Genomic DNA, 16,241 nt, shown 5'->3' with positions numbered 1-16,241 from the left:
ACATGAAGACTGTGTGGGGCTGTGAAAGGGATGAGGAAGGTGACTGCCAGTACCTTCCCTTATCCCAGGATGAGGTGCATGCACTCCATAAAACACTACTAGGGAAAGTGCAGGGAATTCAGACCCCTTGCACCCCTTCAGGACCACTCACTCCACAATTATCTGGCAAATAAATATTCATCAGGGATTGGCAGCCCTCCCCAGCCTCTTTCCCGCCAGACTCAATTCCAACAGGTGTGGGTGGGTGGGAGAGGCACAAATTTCATTAATTTTCAGAGAGATGGGGAGGAAAGGGCAGAGGCCCTTTCATTAACATATTTATTATGTAACCCACTTCTTCTTTTTCAATAGATATATTTTATATTTTATTTTTACTTCATTGGTTCTCTGAAGAACCCATCAGAGATCAGGCATCTTCAAGGCTTCAGAGGAGTCATGGCCATGAAAACAGGGGCAGTGCTTCCAATAGGGGGCCTAAATCAAGAGTGGAAATGCAAGTTCTGTACAGTGATTTAGAGGCTTATGTGGTTTATATTTTCCTCATGTGTATAGCATTTACATAGCATATATGGCTTGTTCTTCAGTGGTCTGTGTGTTTAACAGGTTAATTCTATGTGTAGAATGCTGTACCTCCATATGGGTAAAAAAAGTGGAAATAGTACCATTCTCATAGCAGGATTTCTCAATGATTTTACTAAGCCCCCATAAGTCTCACTTCAGCTACTGGGCTGATGCTGGAATAACTAAAATTTCAGCACTTGTCTCCTTTTCTGGCTGAAAAGAATGAACAAAGAAAAGTAGTGGAAAGAGACAGCTGAAAGTGGAATATTTTTATTTCCCCCAGTTTGAGACATGAGAAATACAATGTCTCTGAGAGAGCAGGGGAGGGGAAAATATACACTTTTAGGTTTGAAAATGGCCAAGCTACTGGCTGATTCCTTACTCCACCAATTTATCCTGGAAACTGTTAAGTTCCTTTATCAGAATTCAACTAATCCCCTTTTTGATGCTTGAATCTGTATAACACAAGCTTCAATTGAATATGAGAGGGTGCATTTAGGAGAGCTGCTATTTTTGGCACTAGGACTTAGGAAGGACTGTAGACTAGTGCAGAGGTTGCATTTTAGTTCATTAAACCTAAAATAACAGCTAGGCAATATTAAATATTCCTGAAATTTCATACTCATAAAATGCTCACAGATATGTATTTTCCCTAAGATTATGAGGAATTTGCAAAGGATAAAAAGATATTTTCAGCATGTATTTTCTTTCCCAATTCAGTTTCCAAGTCACAAGATTTTGTGCAATATTCTGTTCTTCCTTTCTTCCCCTAGGAGACTCGAACCTCAAGTAGAAAGACACATCAGGTAAGAAGTATCAGAGTTTCACAGATTCTAATGAGGGAATTACAGACATCTTTGGACAACCCATTAAAACCACCCCAGCCAAGGCAGATAGAGAAAGTGTGTCTGCTTTGGGATGGTATAAGACTTCTATTATTGATGTTTAGCCTGAATTGATGAGGAAACTTTAATGATTTAGAAACTCCAATCTAACCTGTAAAAAAAAATACTTCCACATTTACTTTCTTAATATGTTATAGTTTTCACATGCAGTGTTAAACAATTTTCTTCAGTAACTTAGAGAAAGGTGCCATGGTTCAATAGCATCAAAGAACTTCTGTTTTTCATAGGAAAAGTTATCTTTAGAAGGATGATATGATGCTATGAGACTCAAATACAAGTGTGTCTCTGTGATCGCAGGGTCTGACATAGAGATGAAAGCATTTTTGACCATTATGGTCAGTTTGGACAAAGATTTCACTAATTTTTTAAAGTTAGTCAGGACTTTTGAGCCAATTAGCCCCAGTTTCATTCAGGAAAATCTGTCTCCTGAAAGAGATGTCCCAAAGTGAATATGGCAGTGAGGCACCTGTGCTCTGTCACTTTCTGTGTAATTGCTCCCATACCCTGTGGACAATTGAGATATAGGAGAGGGCTTGCAATGGATGACCCAAGCAGAAAGACAGCTGTGTCCCTTTTTCTGCTGCTTTCCCCTCTCCCAGCTGAGTACAAACAGCTTTTATCACTGATGTGCAGAGGAATACAATTTGATCACAGAGGAGTAGTGCAGTGGTGCTTGAAGAAGCAGACAGAATACCAGAGGAAGCTTCAAGAATCAACCCAGGGCTTAAAGGAATGGTATCCACTAAGGAAAATCCCTCTTGTTGACAGATGAGTTTCCAAAAGCTTGGAAAGCTGAGGCACCACATTACAGCACTGACAGGTCATTCAGTGGACAAGCAGCATTGTCAGAAAATCTATCCCAGGACCTCATGGACTAAAAAAAAGCCATACAGGCCACTGCAGGATAAGGGCAGCTGCCTGTACCATGTGGGGCAGCCACCCTGAACAGCCCTCACCAGGCTGTGAACTGTGTGAAGAAATAATGAAGATTTGCCACAAAGAGAGTGGAAAACAACAATTCTTATGGAATACAGTCTTTCCCCTACTCTCCCTAGCATTTTTTATCATTCTTTCCCCTCACTAAGGAATGGATGGTGCCTTTACTTCTAAGGAAACTACAGTGAAACATTCTGGTCTTTGCCATCTTCACACTTTGGCTTCTAAGTGTTCACTAACAGCTCCATGGTTTGTTCATTTGTAACCAAGGGTAGAGACCTTGGTGGCATGTCTGCAAAAGTGCTTTGGGATAGAGAGATCACCTCAACAACAGGTGAGGAGTCTTCATATGACTCTAAATGATAATAGTGCAGGGACCTATGCAGAGGAGCTCTTGCTTCTTTCCTTTCCCCTGGATTCAACTTGACTGCCATGTGGGATCTGAATATGACTGATGGGAAGAGCCTTTTTGGTTTCCTACCCCTGCAGATGGAATCTGGGATGTCAGATTACTCCACAGGTTGCAGTAATTGCTGGTCTTCTGAGCTGGCAAATACTACCCCTTAATTCAGGATTTATTAATTTTCATATAATCATTATTTATCTTTCCCTGTTCTAGATGCATGAAACAAACACACTGTGATTGTTCCAAGAAATTAATGACTCTGTGTTTCTGAGAGCACCAGAGACCTGCTATTCTGTAAAAAATAGCTCCCATTACCTGTGGTGTTCCCAGCAGCACACTTCTGCATTTTTAGGGAAAATCCCCTTTCAAAGTCTTTCTCCCTCCCACTGCTCCACTGCTCATGGCTTCTTCTCCAAAACCTTACTTCTGGGGGTATCATTTGCTTCTGCTCCCCTTAGCACTTTTTCTGCCTGCACTCCTGATCACCCTGCACTGTTATCACCCTCTGGAAATAACCAACAGCAACATTTGAGACTACCATTTCCCTTTATCAGACAGCCAGAGGCCTCAGGAACTTCTGAGCAAAGACAGGTTTGAAAAACTGAGCAGCTGGCAGACGCCTTAAGAACTTGCCTAACTAATTTCCAAGGCAGAAGTGACAATGTCATCCCTGGCAGATCTCTGTCTAATTTGCCCTTAAAGAAAGATTAACAGTAGGAATCTACAACCTCCAAAGTGGGAGGGAGGGAGGGAGGGAGGGAGGGAGGGAGGGAAGGGAGGGAAGGGAGGGAGGGAGGGAGGGAGGAAGGAAGGAAGGAAGGAAGGAAGGAAGGAAGGAAGGAAGGAAGGAAGGAAGGAAGGAAGGAAGGAAGGAAGGAAGGAAGGAAGGAAGGAAGGAACTGAAGGTTTCAGTCTAATATTCGTGCCTGTAAAGGATGAATAGTGTCAGGAGAACTCGTCATTTGTAGTTATTCAGATCACACCATAGCAATATGAGAATCACTGAAAGAAGGGTTCCTCCAATTTGTTATGCTGCTCTTGGGAAATATCTTGGGAAGAAAGTGAAAAAAGAATGTAATGATATCTCTTTATAATACTCTACCAGCCTCCAGCAACTTTTGGCTTGGGGATTTCTTAACCTGGAGGCAATATTCATACTGCATATCACTTTCATGAACTTACAGTTCCCTCCTGATTGCCTGAAAGGAAATTCACAGTTTCCAGCAGGCTAAGATCAAAGTTGATGAGTAGGTAGCTCTACTCTGTGTAGCTGAAGAACAATCTTCCTTGTGTTAATTTTAAACGTATTACCTACTAGTTTCATTAGAGGCCTCCTAGGTCTTACCTTTGGAGATATAATGAGAAACTTTATTTGTATGCTACAGGCTGTTCATGTCTTTGTCAATCTTTATCATATTTCCCCTCAGCCATGTCTCCTAGGCCAGGGAGTCCCAGTCTGCCTGTTCAGTCTGTATGAAAGTTACTTGTGTTTTATCACTCCTCCTCAAACTTTTTCAATATGACAATTTAGTTGTTCAGGTCATGTGGCCAAAACTTCAACGTTCTGTTTGCATTTTGGCTGTGTGTGTTCTGTTTATTTTGGGTTTTTTTGTAAACCTACATAACCTCTAAATTTCACACCCAGCTAAACATCTCAGAACCATTACTTTATAGCTGAAGTTCCATTTCTTCCCCCATCTTCACTGTTTTATGCTCATGTACATACAGTATGAGATGCTGTTCTAGTGCCCACTCATCCTTTTGCCTAAGATCCTTTTCTCTCATCTGGTTTCTCAGTCTTAGAAGAACTCCTACTAATAATGTCTTATTAATCTCTTTACTGTAAAACCTATCTTTCAATTCGTTTTATGCCATACATGCAAATATCTTCCCTCTTATCCTATTACTGCTTAGGTGTTTTTAAGGTTTTGTGTTGAGGGCCCTTATTAAATACATGGAAAAGGACAAACAGGCAGATGCTCTCAACCTGTATCTCCATGCTGTTTATCATCTTACAGGAACCTGATGGATTTGAAGAACATGATTTCTCCTTACCAAGGTATATTGAATTTCTCCCAATGTATCATATTTACCCATCTTCTCTACCTTAGTAGTGATTTCTATTAAATTTGTCAGTCTTACCAGGCTCTTTTTCTCCCATTTTCTCTTGGAAGAATTAGAAAAGGCTGATGCTGCATTGGATACATTCAGGTGCTCAGTTCTACATCTTTTTTAAATAAGAGGCCATGGACTGTTATTATTATTTCAGCTAATTAATCCTTCAGTCCCTTTAAATCTGTTGGCTGAACACCATCTGGTTCTAAAATTTTCTTCCAATTAATTTTGCTTATTTGCTCCATATCTCTTCTGCAGACACTTCAGCTTGAAATAGATCCTCTGGAAATATCCATAAGGAAGCATTCTGCTGCAGGAAGCTCCCCAGGTTCATCACAATGAACACAGGAACAAAAAATGAGTTCATTTTGCCTCTTCTGGTCCAGCCATCTCTTGCTCAAGGACTGGTTATCTCTTGGCCCTATCATTCCTCAAACCCTTCCACTTGCCTAATATTCAAAAGAAGCATACAGTTGCAAATCACTTCCCAAATTACTTCAGACTCATAATATTTTGATGTAAGTAGAAACAGTCACCCTCTCCATTCTGACCATGACTGGGGATGTCCTGTTTTGTAGAAAGATGCTTCTGTATGGCAACAATTGTTTTTCTTCTCAACTACTGTTTGTATATACTACAGATAAACTGAGAGGGTCTGAGATGTAGGCTCAGACATATATTATGATTGAGTACATGAGCTTAGATTGTGCACTTTGAAGTAGAGCCCTTGCTGTTGATCTTCTTAGGCCTGTGCTTACTTTGAACCCTATAAGTGCTCAGGCCCTTTAAATAATAGGATTAAAGTAAACCTTTGGTTGCTGATGTGAATTTCGTGTCTACCACTTCACACAGAGCTGAAAAAATATACCATCCATTGTCAGCCTGATAGCAATATGGATTGTATTTGTCCCTGCCAAGTTTATATTCCCATGGCTGTCTAGTGGAGTTGCTGTCTTAATGTGGTTGAAATTCAGATGTTGTGAGTAAAACGAAAGAAAAACTTGTACCAATGGCTTGTCTTGAAGATGAAGTGTCTCTTGGATCATTAGAGAAGAGTCAGAACTCACATTATGAAGCAGTCGTTATCCCTAATACTTATCCTTTTGCTTATCCCTAATGTCTAACCATTAGGTCCAGTGAGTCTTGGCTGGGTTGCTACAATGTAAATGCCTGGCATGACTGAGCACTATCCATCTGTCTGTCCCTGAAGAAACTGTCTGTAGGGGGATAGAATATAAGTAAATAAAGGTAGTATAGAAAGTAATCTTACCCTCCATAGAGTTGCAGCAGGGTTAATTATTAAAGATTAGGAGCAGGCCTGACTTTAACAGGCTGCAGCTGTAGCCAATGAGAAGAGTGTTATAAAAGAGTGGGTTGGTTGGCTGAGGGAACTGGAGTCAGTTGGTTACTGCAAGAAGAAGGAAGAGTCAGTGCTTGGAGGAGCTGCCTATGAGAAACATCAAGGAGGTATGAAACTCTTGCACTAAGGAGACAACAATATGAAACCTTTGCTATATAATAACACCTGTCCACAATGATGCTGACTCTTCCTTATATCTGGGAGAATTTCCAGGAACCCAGGCTCCTCATTTGCAAGGAATAGTTTCTAATACTTGGATATCCAGCAAAAAATGTGGGGTAGGGGTTGGCTTGTCTGGCAGCAAATGCAGCACTGGCAGGCAGTGGGAACTTCACTTGCAGGATAGGGCAGAGGAAGACCTGTGAGGAAGGCAGACTGCTCTGCCTGAGCGCCTACAGCATTTCCACAGCCATGCCCCCACTGCTTCTCCTGCCAGCTTTCTCTGTGAGCATGCCCTGGACCCAGAACTGTTTGCTTTTTCCTTTAGTAAGCCACAGATCCACCCTACATTTGCACTAATAAACACAGGGCAAAAAGGCAGGAAGGAAGCATGGCTGCCCTCAGCTCTGGTTCTTAGAAGACTCTCACTTCTTTTTTCTGAATTAGGAAAAAGTGCTATTTCTCTCCCCTAAAGGATGTTGAGAGAAGAAATACTTGCCAGTGAAATGCAGGCCATGCGAGCGCATGACACCCAACGTGTTCAACCTCTGCTCACACAAATTCCTGACTGGGGCTTATGTGCTGGAGCTGAAAAGTACAACAGAGTTTGCTCTGAGAACTTCCTCTCTACTATTGTTCTGTACCAAAAGTGCCATGCTGCATCTCTCTCTGTATTGTAATTACTGTTCTAAGCCCTGAGTGTCCTGCTGCCTTCTATACCCAGCACTGGAGGCAGGGCGATGTGTTGGAAACCATGTATAGGGAATTAGGATACCAAGCATTTAAAAATGGGATAAATAACAGAACAATGGGCTTCTGTGTGATGGCATCTATGGCTTGCAGGTATTTCTGTTTTCATATGGTAATCTCTAGGCATGTTGGGCTTTGCTTCCACAGACTACCAAAAAGGAGCACTAGTCAATGCTGTCAATGCTTCCCTCCTACAGAAAGCATGCAAATTTCTAGGAAGACCTTGGTGAAAATCGTTCAACTTGACAGGGAATATGCTGATCTGAAAGCCCATTAGCTTTGTTTATGGAGTGTGTGAGACATCTTCTGTCCCCACTTATGTGCCCATTTTATTCCCATGACAAAGCACTTATTTTCCTTTTTAAAGGAGAGTTTTACTCCAATTTGTTGTGATTTGGGAGTTCCACAGACACTGCAGGAAAAAGAAAGAATATTATAAAAGAGAACCTGCATAAATGGCTTCATAAAAAATATTATTGAGGATATGAAGTGAAATTGAGGGAAAATATTTGTTCTTCTAGCTCTTTCAGTGTCACTAATTCTTGGTAAGCATGTTTTAACAGTAGCCAGTAAATCAACCTGCAGCAGAAGCTTTTTGAGTTTTCTGAAGTTGATGGAACCCTTTGAAATATCTGTGGTAGTCCTCCTTCTATGTTTGTCAGAGAGAGTTGAGCAAAACCAGGCAAAATTTCTCCAGCTGCTTTTGAAAAAGCTAGGACTGTGCAATATGACCTATGCTTCTCAAAGCTGATCAGGGCTAGATGTTGAACATTGTTGAAACAGCCTGAGATTTATTAGCATGAAACTGTACTCACTGTGATATAAAGCCAAAGATAAAATATTGCAGTCAGTAATAATTCATCTCACTGAAAAACAACTGTGTCAGAGTGTCTGCGGTTTGGTTAGACAACATACAAAGAAGGAAAAATGATAAGAAAAAATACGCAAATGCAATTTTGTAGTACAAATCTACACAAGTTTGGTACTATTAAAATTAGGATGAAAAGAAAGAGATCTGGGTTTTGTTAAAATAGTGTGTGGATGCATCTGAGAGAACTCCCATTGATATCTGTGGGGCTAGGATTTCACTCCCAAGTCAGTATTCACATCCACTTCCTTCTCTGGTTTTTGTCTTTGTAAAATAGCCTTTTACATTTTCTGTATTAAAGGAGTGTTTGAATGAGGCTGCCCCCTCACAGCCTCTTGCCAGCTGCAGTCAAAGGTCTGCCTTGTTCTGATGGCTTGCTGTTTGCAAGGAAAAAGTAAAGTTATTCATCCATTAATCATATTTTTAAATGCTAGGTAAGAACAAAGTGTTATTGTTGGAGATTGCCTTTAGAATGGCTTCACTTTGGAAACAGGCTTTGGGTCTTTTTGTTTAATTTCACTTTTAAATTCAAATCCCGTGAAAAATCACAGCATTAGTATGTATGTTCCTGCATTTTGTTCTAGCTAAAGACTTTTGGCCAACAGAGTTTTTTAAAAAGCTAATGTTTTGCTGTACATGATTGGAATGCTGCTTCTGTTGCTTGTTTTTAAAAGGGAACGCTGTCGATACACCAGTGCTGCAATATTTTAACACTAAGTGCCCAACCAGGACAATTTTCTCATTTTTATTGTTTTAGCCTGAGGCTAGGAAGATAGGCAAAGAATTTGAGGACATGAGAAAATTTCTAGCATGTGAGAAGTGAGACTTCTCTATTAAAAAATACTAGTTTTGTACATGATTTCTTTACTGCACAATTTACTGTGGAAGCACATCTGTTTAGCTTAATAGCAAGTTCTTGTAATAACCAGATGAGTGAAGGCAGCTGCCATGTCCCACTGGTGTCCCTCTGAGACACTACAATCTCTGGTGGGACACGCTGCCTGTGGGCTCCAGGTAACAGGAAACTCATCTCCCCAGTGCTGGGGAGCAGAAGATGGAGCTCTGTGCAGATCTGACCAGACCATGGTGCAGTGGCCAGATGGTTATGGCTGGAGAACAGGGAAACATGTGAAGTGCTGGCTGCAGTGTCTGGAGCCTTCCGAGGCACCCACATGGGGAGAGTAAGCTCCAAGATAAGTGCATGTGCAGATAATTTGGTATTTTACATTACTTTATTCTTCCACTTAAGCTACGTGCTGCTCTTGACATGAAAGTGGGAGCAGACTTGTCCCTAAGCCTGTTGTCTCAGCACTATCTACACTGTCACAGCCCACACCAGCACAACCCTGGAAAGCTAAGCCAGGCATGACATATTACCTGAGGACATCAACCATGGCAGTGAATGCCTGTCACAGGTGAGGTTGGTGAGGACAACCCCAGAGGCCATGTCTTTACTCATAAATCAAATAGGACACCAGGGTGCTCCCAGGCACTGAGCTTCACTCACCCATGCTGGCCTGCTGACCAGACATGTAGGGCTCTCCCTCCTGGGCATGGCCTAAGAGCAAATCTTATCCCTAGGACGTGTTTGGATGTGTTCACTTGATTTGAGAGGCCATAGGTTATAATGGCCTGGGCACAGCCCCAGGGCTGCATTTCCCCCAGGACAGCCCTGGGACCAGACCAAAGTGCTGCACCAACGGCACCAATGTGAACACCACCTCTCATCTTCAGTCAGTGCATCTCCAGCAGCTTTAGACCAAGTAATCATCTGACCTCCTGCCTTTCAAATACTCACCTAGGATCTGACCTCAATCCCAAGCACTTTGAAGTGGGCTCTCCTTTCCTACAAGCACTGGCTTTGGGTCAGGTCTAAGGAATCCTGCTCCTCAGGGTCCCAGGGACCTGAGATCCTGTCAAAGCCCATGAAACACTCAGCATCTGAAAAAACCTTTCTTTCATTTAACTTCTTGAATAATGGAATAGTAAACAAACTCTAGTGCAATGTGTGATAGCTTTAGCTTTTAGGCTAAAAGTAAATTAGTAATTCTTACCTTTGTGTCATATTTTGTGATCCTTGCATTTAAAAGCTTTTGGTTATAAAAATATTTATAATAAAAATGTATCTGTAAATGCATCCAAACAAATGTATACACATGCACAAATAATCTTATTTTTCCGAAGAGGCATTCTTTCATTGGCTTCATTTGAAAATAAATGCTCTCATGAGATGAGGTTATAAGTAATTTAATATAACAATATCCCAATAATTGGCATTTGGCAGTTATTGCTACTGCTATTTTACAGGCTAGCTTTGATGAATTCCTGCTTTGACACACAGTTATGATTCAGTGCTTTGCTTTCTTTTTCCTTTTCCCTCAGCCGCTGTAATCCATAGCAAGTAATTGTTTAAAACATGAAATCAGCAAGCGTCACCTGCAATTTTCCTATTTTTCTTTCATGGCCACTAGAAAATGGTCTGAAAGGGGAAAAAAAGTAAAATGTTGCTTCTGCCTGGCCACTTTTTTTCCCCCACTATCTATTCACTTTCCAAACATACAACATAAAGAAGAAAATGCTGATAGAGGGGAAAAAGCCTCCAAAAACTAATGAAAAGCTTTCTGCCTGAAGCAATTCAGTTTGCTATACAAACCAGGGAAATGTCTCTAGTTAGATATGGTTGTGTTCCTTGAGAACACGAAAACATGACAGTGTATTATTAGTGAAGAAACTAAAGAGCAGCTGTTAGTTAGCACCTGGTTCCCAACAGCAGGCTGGGATTACAAAGAGAAACTCTCTGTGTGTGCCCTGGCAGCAAGAGAGGAGCAAACATCTTAAAGCCCACTCTTCCCCTGAGAAAGCAGCACTCCCCTCAAGAGGTCAACGCAGAGCCCTGAGTGAGAAGTGATGGCAAATTGCAGGTGGAAAGGAGAAAAGGGCTCGAAAAACAGCAAAAACTGAAACAAGGCGCTATCTTACCTTGCTGCAGCTCAGTGCTGCCTCTGCTCATGAGTCTGTGAACGAGAGGGGACAGGACAGCCTTGCCTCTTTATTGGATTGCCCAAACTGTATGTTTCGTAATTAGACAGTTGGGCATCCGTGCTGTGGGTGAGCTATAAATATAATATCTCCAAAGCAGCAGCCATGAGCAGGAGATAAGGACTGCAGCATTTCTGTGCTCACCAGCCTTTTAAGGCATCACAGCTAGAGCTGCATGAGGGCCCTGATGGAAAGGGCTGTTGTGCTCTTGAATAATGCCAGCCCATCACTTTGCTGCATTTGGGAGTGCCTTCAGGAGGTGCTGCAAGGCGCCCCAAGGAGATGGTGCTATTTCAGGGCTCAGTATTTTGGCTGAGACATGAGCAACTCTAATTTATCAATCAGATTATTTGTCAGGCCTTTGGGATTGACAGAAACACCTTAAGAAGTGCTGACTTCTCTGTGGATGTTACAAACTCCAACACTCCTTCATCTGTCCATCTGTCCACCCCAGGTGTGCAACCCTGTTGCAGGGTAGTTTGTGTCTTGTGTCCTGCCTTGTTTTTGCCCTGCTCCTCCTTGTGCATGAAGCTGTAATGCCACCTCACTACAAAAGACAACAGCATTAGAGATTAGCCTGAGATCACAAAGTAAGTCTGTGTTAGCAGCAGGACTGTAGCTCAGGGGTGAACTTTCTGCTCAGGGCTTGTCGTACCCTTCCTGCTGCAAGGTAACTGTGGTGCTGGGTGAAGGGGACGCTGGTACATTTGAAAAAAAAAAAAAAAGCAAGATGTTTGAGGTGGGGAAAAGCTCTTCTAGTAGCTCCCATAGGGTCAATCTTGCTGGCTGGGGAGGAAAACCTGTCCAAGCAAGGCTCACTGTAGAGGTGGGGTTACAACCTGTCTACCTCCTTGCCCATATTGTATCTATCTCTGCATTTCAATGTACTTCTGCAGAGAAAGGTGTAGCAAAGACATGGTCCTTGGTACAAAGTTGAACTATTTTAAGGGGAGGAAAAGGAAAACTTCTCTGTAAGATGGTGTGGTGAAGAAATAACAAAGAAATAACATCAGGCAGACTCTCTGTGCAGGCAAAGACTCTCTACAGCAACACACTCATCTGAAGAAGTGCTGTGCTGTTGAACGGAGATGGTGGGTAGTTCCTCCCCCTGGCTGAAGCAGCAGTACTTGACGAGGGATTCAACTCCCTTGCTGATTTATTTATTACTTCCACAGTCCTGAAGAACACTTCATTCCCATCATCTCCTGCTTCTCTCTGTTTCCTTCAGAACTCTGATTAAGCAATAGTCCTTAGGAGAGAGCATCCCCTCCCAGCTTGTCTCTGAGCAGTTTGGACAACAAGTGTAGGTCAAGCTGCAGAGGCTGGATACTAACACAAACTGTGTGCCAGGCTTTTTGGCATGACAAACTGATTTATGGCTTGACATGGAGCCCAGTTAAGTTTATGGTTTTAACTCCAAACCAATGAGAACTGGGCATCTGAGGCATTCATCCTACCATTATAAAGCTCGCAACAGCATGTCCTCAGCCTCTGCCAAGCAACATGATTTGAAAGCCAGATTCAAGCCTCTGGCAGAAAATGGCTTTCACACATCTCCTTTTATCCCTGCAGAAATGCCTAGCTTCCAAGCACCATGGGTGAGAAGCACGGCCTAGAGACTTGGGTTAGGGAGATAAGAGAAATATACCACAGAATTCCTGGGGAAAGTATTGTTCATCCTATTTGCCTCATATTTCTGTAGCTACAAGGTAAACAACCCTTTCACATTTCCCAGAACAATAAACACTTATGAAAAGCTGTTTAAGCAACAAAAATGGGGTAGTTAAGACATATGTTTTGACAGCTCTGGAAAGCCTCAACCTTTTCATGTTAGCCAATATTTTTGTTGCATGATTCAAAGGTATGGCTGATGTTGTAGAAAAAACCTGGGTAAATGATGGTTGTCCCCTGCCCCAGTCCAGGATGTTCTGGGCACTAATGACATCTCTAATCCCCAGGTGTCAGTCCAACTGCAGAACATTTTTGGATCTGGTATTCACATGCAGTAACCAGGGACCAGCTTGGGGTAAATGTTGCCTTCCAGAACACTTAGTCTAAAAACTTGAGAAGGTGGATTACAGATCTGCTAGTGCAAACTTTACTGGTTTTCTCTCTGAGAAGAGCAAATGTTCTCTAAAGCTGATTATCCCACATTGTCCTGCTGGTTAAACTGTCCCAGTTTCATTTTGGGTGCTGCTTTACTCTCGAGGACCCTCACCAGGGAATGGACTCCTTGAAAAAGGATGCTGCCAGAAAGCTAAATCATCAGCAACGTGTCAGGCCTTGATGCTGTGCTCCTGGCAGCAGGTAACAGCTGAGACGCTTCCTTGAGACAGGCAGGGGAATGCCCCCGCACTGAGGGGACCAGCGCTTCCAAGGCACAGAAGGGTGGCAGGCTAACAGGAGAGGTATTCCTGTGGATGTTGTCAGAAGCAGAGACATAGGCTTTATGAAAAGGGATGGGGGCTGAGGCTCTCTACCCCACAGCAGTGATGGCTTTGCTTGGCATAGATCCCCTTGTCATTTCCACAGGGCTGTAGCCCCAGAGCCAGCCCTGCTGCTTCCATGACTGAGGCACAGCAGGAAGCAAAGCAAGAATTTCAACCAGTCCCCTACTCCAAGGCAATGGGATGTGTATGTACAATAAGAACTGCTTTATAATCACAGAATCATTTTGATTGGAAAAGATCTTTAAGATCATTGAGTCTAAACGTGCTTTAGAAATGGAAAGGAAATGTTGCAAGCTGTAAAGCACAGCTCCCTTGGAAACCATACCAAGGTGCCATTAGCCAACCATTCCAGTGAGGTTAGAGGTTTTACCACTAATCCCCCACAGTCAGGATTTGCCCTGCCATTCTCTGCAAGTCACAGAAGATGCCAGAAATGTGGGCATCCAAGAAGAACATAAATGTTCAGGATAGGTTTAACAAACCAAAATCTAACCAGCTGTCCTGGGTTGACTATATGACGCTTTTATCCCCAAATCGTCTCATTGGTTTATGCTGAATAATAATAAGTTTTGCACCTTTAAGACTTGTTGCAGAGAGTGAAAGGGGGGAGAGAAGAATCGCACAGTTTTTTTTTCTTCGCTCAGACATTGCACGTACTCCCCCGCATTCCTGCTCCAGGACTGTGTTTTCTGCGGACAGACAGACGGCAGGACAGAGAGCTCTCCTTTTGCTTTTGGTTAGTTTTAGCTGGCTGAGGCAAAGAAGAGTCCCTGGACTGTGGTTTTTCTTTTCCTTTTCTTTGGACCTCTTGGAACCTGCTCTGGACTGAACACCCAGGGAAGCACCGGCAGCTCACACCTGTGGCCACCGGGCCAGGCCGGGCCTGGCCTGTGAGAATTCCAGCACCAGAAGGACTGATAAGAGACTGAGTGAGCTGGGCTGCAACCGGGGGGGGTTTTCTCAATTGGTCATCTCTTTTAGAGCGGCAAGGGGTTTTATTGTTTTAATATTGTTAGGTTCTATTGTTTAATAAACAGCTTTTTTCCACTTTTCTTCAAAGAGGTATTTTCTCCCGGACTGGTTGTGGGGGGGAGGGGCCGATTGAATTTATCCTCCTACTAGAGCCCCTCTGGGGACTCTCTCTCTCTCTCTCCCAAAATTTTGCTCTAAACCAAGACACCAGCTTGCACTGATAGTGTGTTTACTAAAAGAACTCTACTAACAGATATTCATGGGAATCTGTCCTTGCTGTTCTGACATTTTTGTTCATGGTAGGTAGCACAGTGATTAAAACTGTGTTATGATGTTGTTGAGCCTTTAATCTAATTTGGGGGATTTTGACCTGGGTTCTGTACATATGATACTGATTGCCAGAAACTTAGCAGCAGAGCCAGAGGGGAAGAGGGCACCTTCCCCTGGAGGTGGAGATTGTGCTGGTTGTCAATATTATGCCAACCCTTCAAAGTCAGGTTCTCACAGTGAGAAAGATGGGATTAGCATTTGCTGGTATGAGCAGGGGATTTGGCTGTGCTAGCAAGATGTCAGCCTGCTGGCTTCTTCTAGCCCTTTACAGGCACAGGTCACATCAGTGCCTCCCAAATTAAACACCTGCACATAAAACTCCACATTCAGCCCTCCCCAAACCTGGGGAATACCTGGAGGATCCCAGCCCCACCTCCCTCCTGGTGGGCAGCTGGCCTCACTGCCACCATTGTGCCCAGACTATGGAGCACAGGTGAGATGTAGGTGCTTTCATATGAAGCAGCAAAGCAGGATGATTTCCAAGGGCCTCCTCTCTGCCTGATTTCCCCTTCTGCTCTGTGTTTTGAGCTGAAGCTCCAAGAAGATGCCATTGCTGCAAAGATATGCTCAGGCTCGAGAGCAAGTTGAAGCACACAGAGACCTGGGCCCTGCATGTTTTCCATGGATGCTCTCACCAGCAGTTCACCCCTCACAGGTTTTGCCATCAAAAGCTGGCATCTGGTGTAAGCCAGTTATCTGTGTGCTTTCTATGGGGGCTGGAGATGCCTATCTCTTGCTGCTGACTCACTCTGTTGGGTGAGATGTAAGTTGACCTAGCCTATTTTCTTGCCCCTAGCCAGTAGTTTGTGCTTGTGAATATATATATATATCCCAGAACAGTTTTCTGAATTCCCACAGGCTTTGGGTTGGGAACTTTCTGAGACAGAAGCAAATTATATTTAATGACCTTGATGCATTTTTTTCTCTTTTCTTTCTGTGAATTTCCTGCTGTTTCAAATCCCAAGTGCTTGAGGTGTGTGTGTTCTTCCCATACCCAGTCTCCACAGCTTGTACCCCTTGGGCCTGGTGGCTGTCAGAGCTCAGAGCATAGGCAGGAGTTCTTCCCCTAGCAAACAATGTCAGATTTGGGTAAATGATGCAGATGAGCCTGAGTCTGAAAATTCAGACACCCAACTCTCTCCAAAACCTCCAAAACCAAATTTGCATGGAAAACTTAGGAAGATTTTCCATTTCTCCCCCTCTCCATCCTGTGTCCCACTCACACTGAGGGAGATGTACCCAGTCCCCAGGCTACCTTTCTGTGCCTACTTAATGCCCCCGTGTCTTAGGGTTCACTTTGCAGACCTGATGACACAGTACTGACAAATGAAGTGCCCTGAGTGAAGAGAAACTGAGTGGTGACTCTTAAGCCAGAGGGAGTGCTGGATGT

The sequence above is a fragment of the Camarhynchus parvulus genome, chromosome 1, assembly GCF_901933205.1.
Source record: "Camarhynchus parvulus chromosome 1, STF_HiC, whole genome shotgun sequence".
Classification (NCBI taxonomy): Eukaryota; Metazoa; Chordata; class Aves; order Passeriformes; family Thraupidae; genus Camarhynchus; species Camarhynchus parvulus.
The sequence above is the reverse complement of the archived record's forward strand: the minus strand, read 5'-3'. Positions refer to the sequence as shown.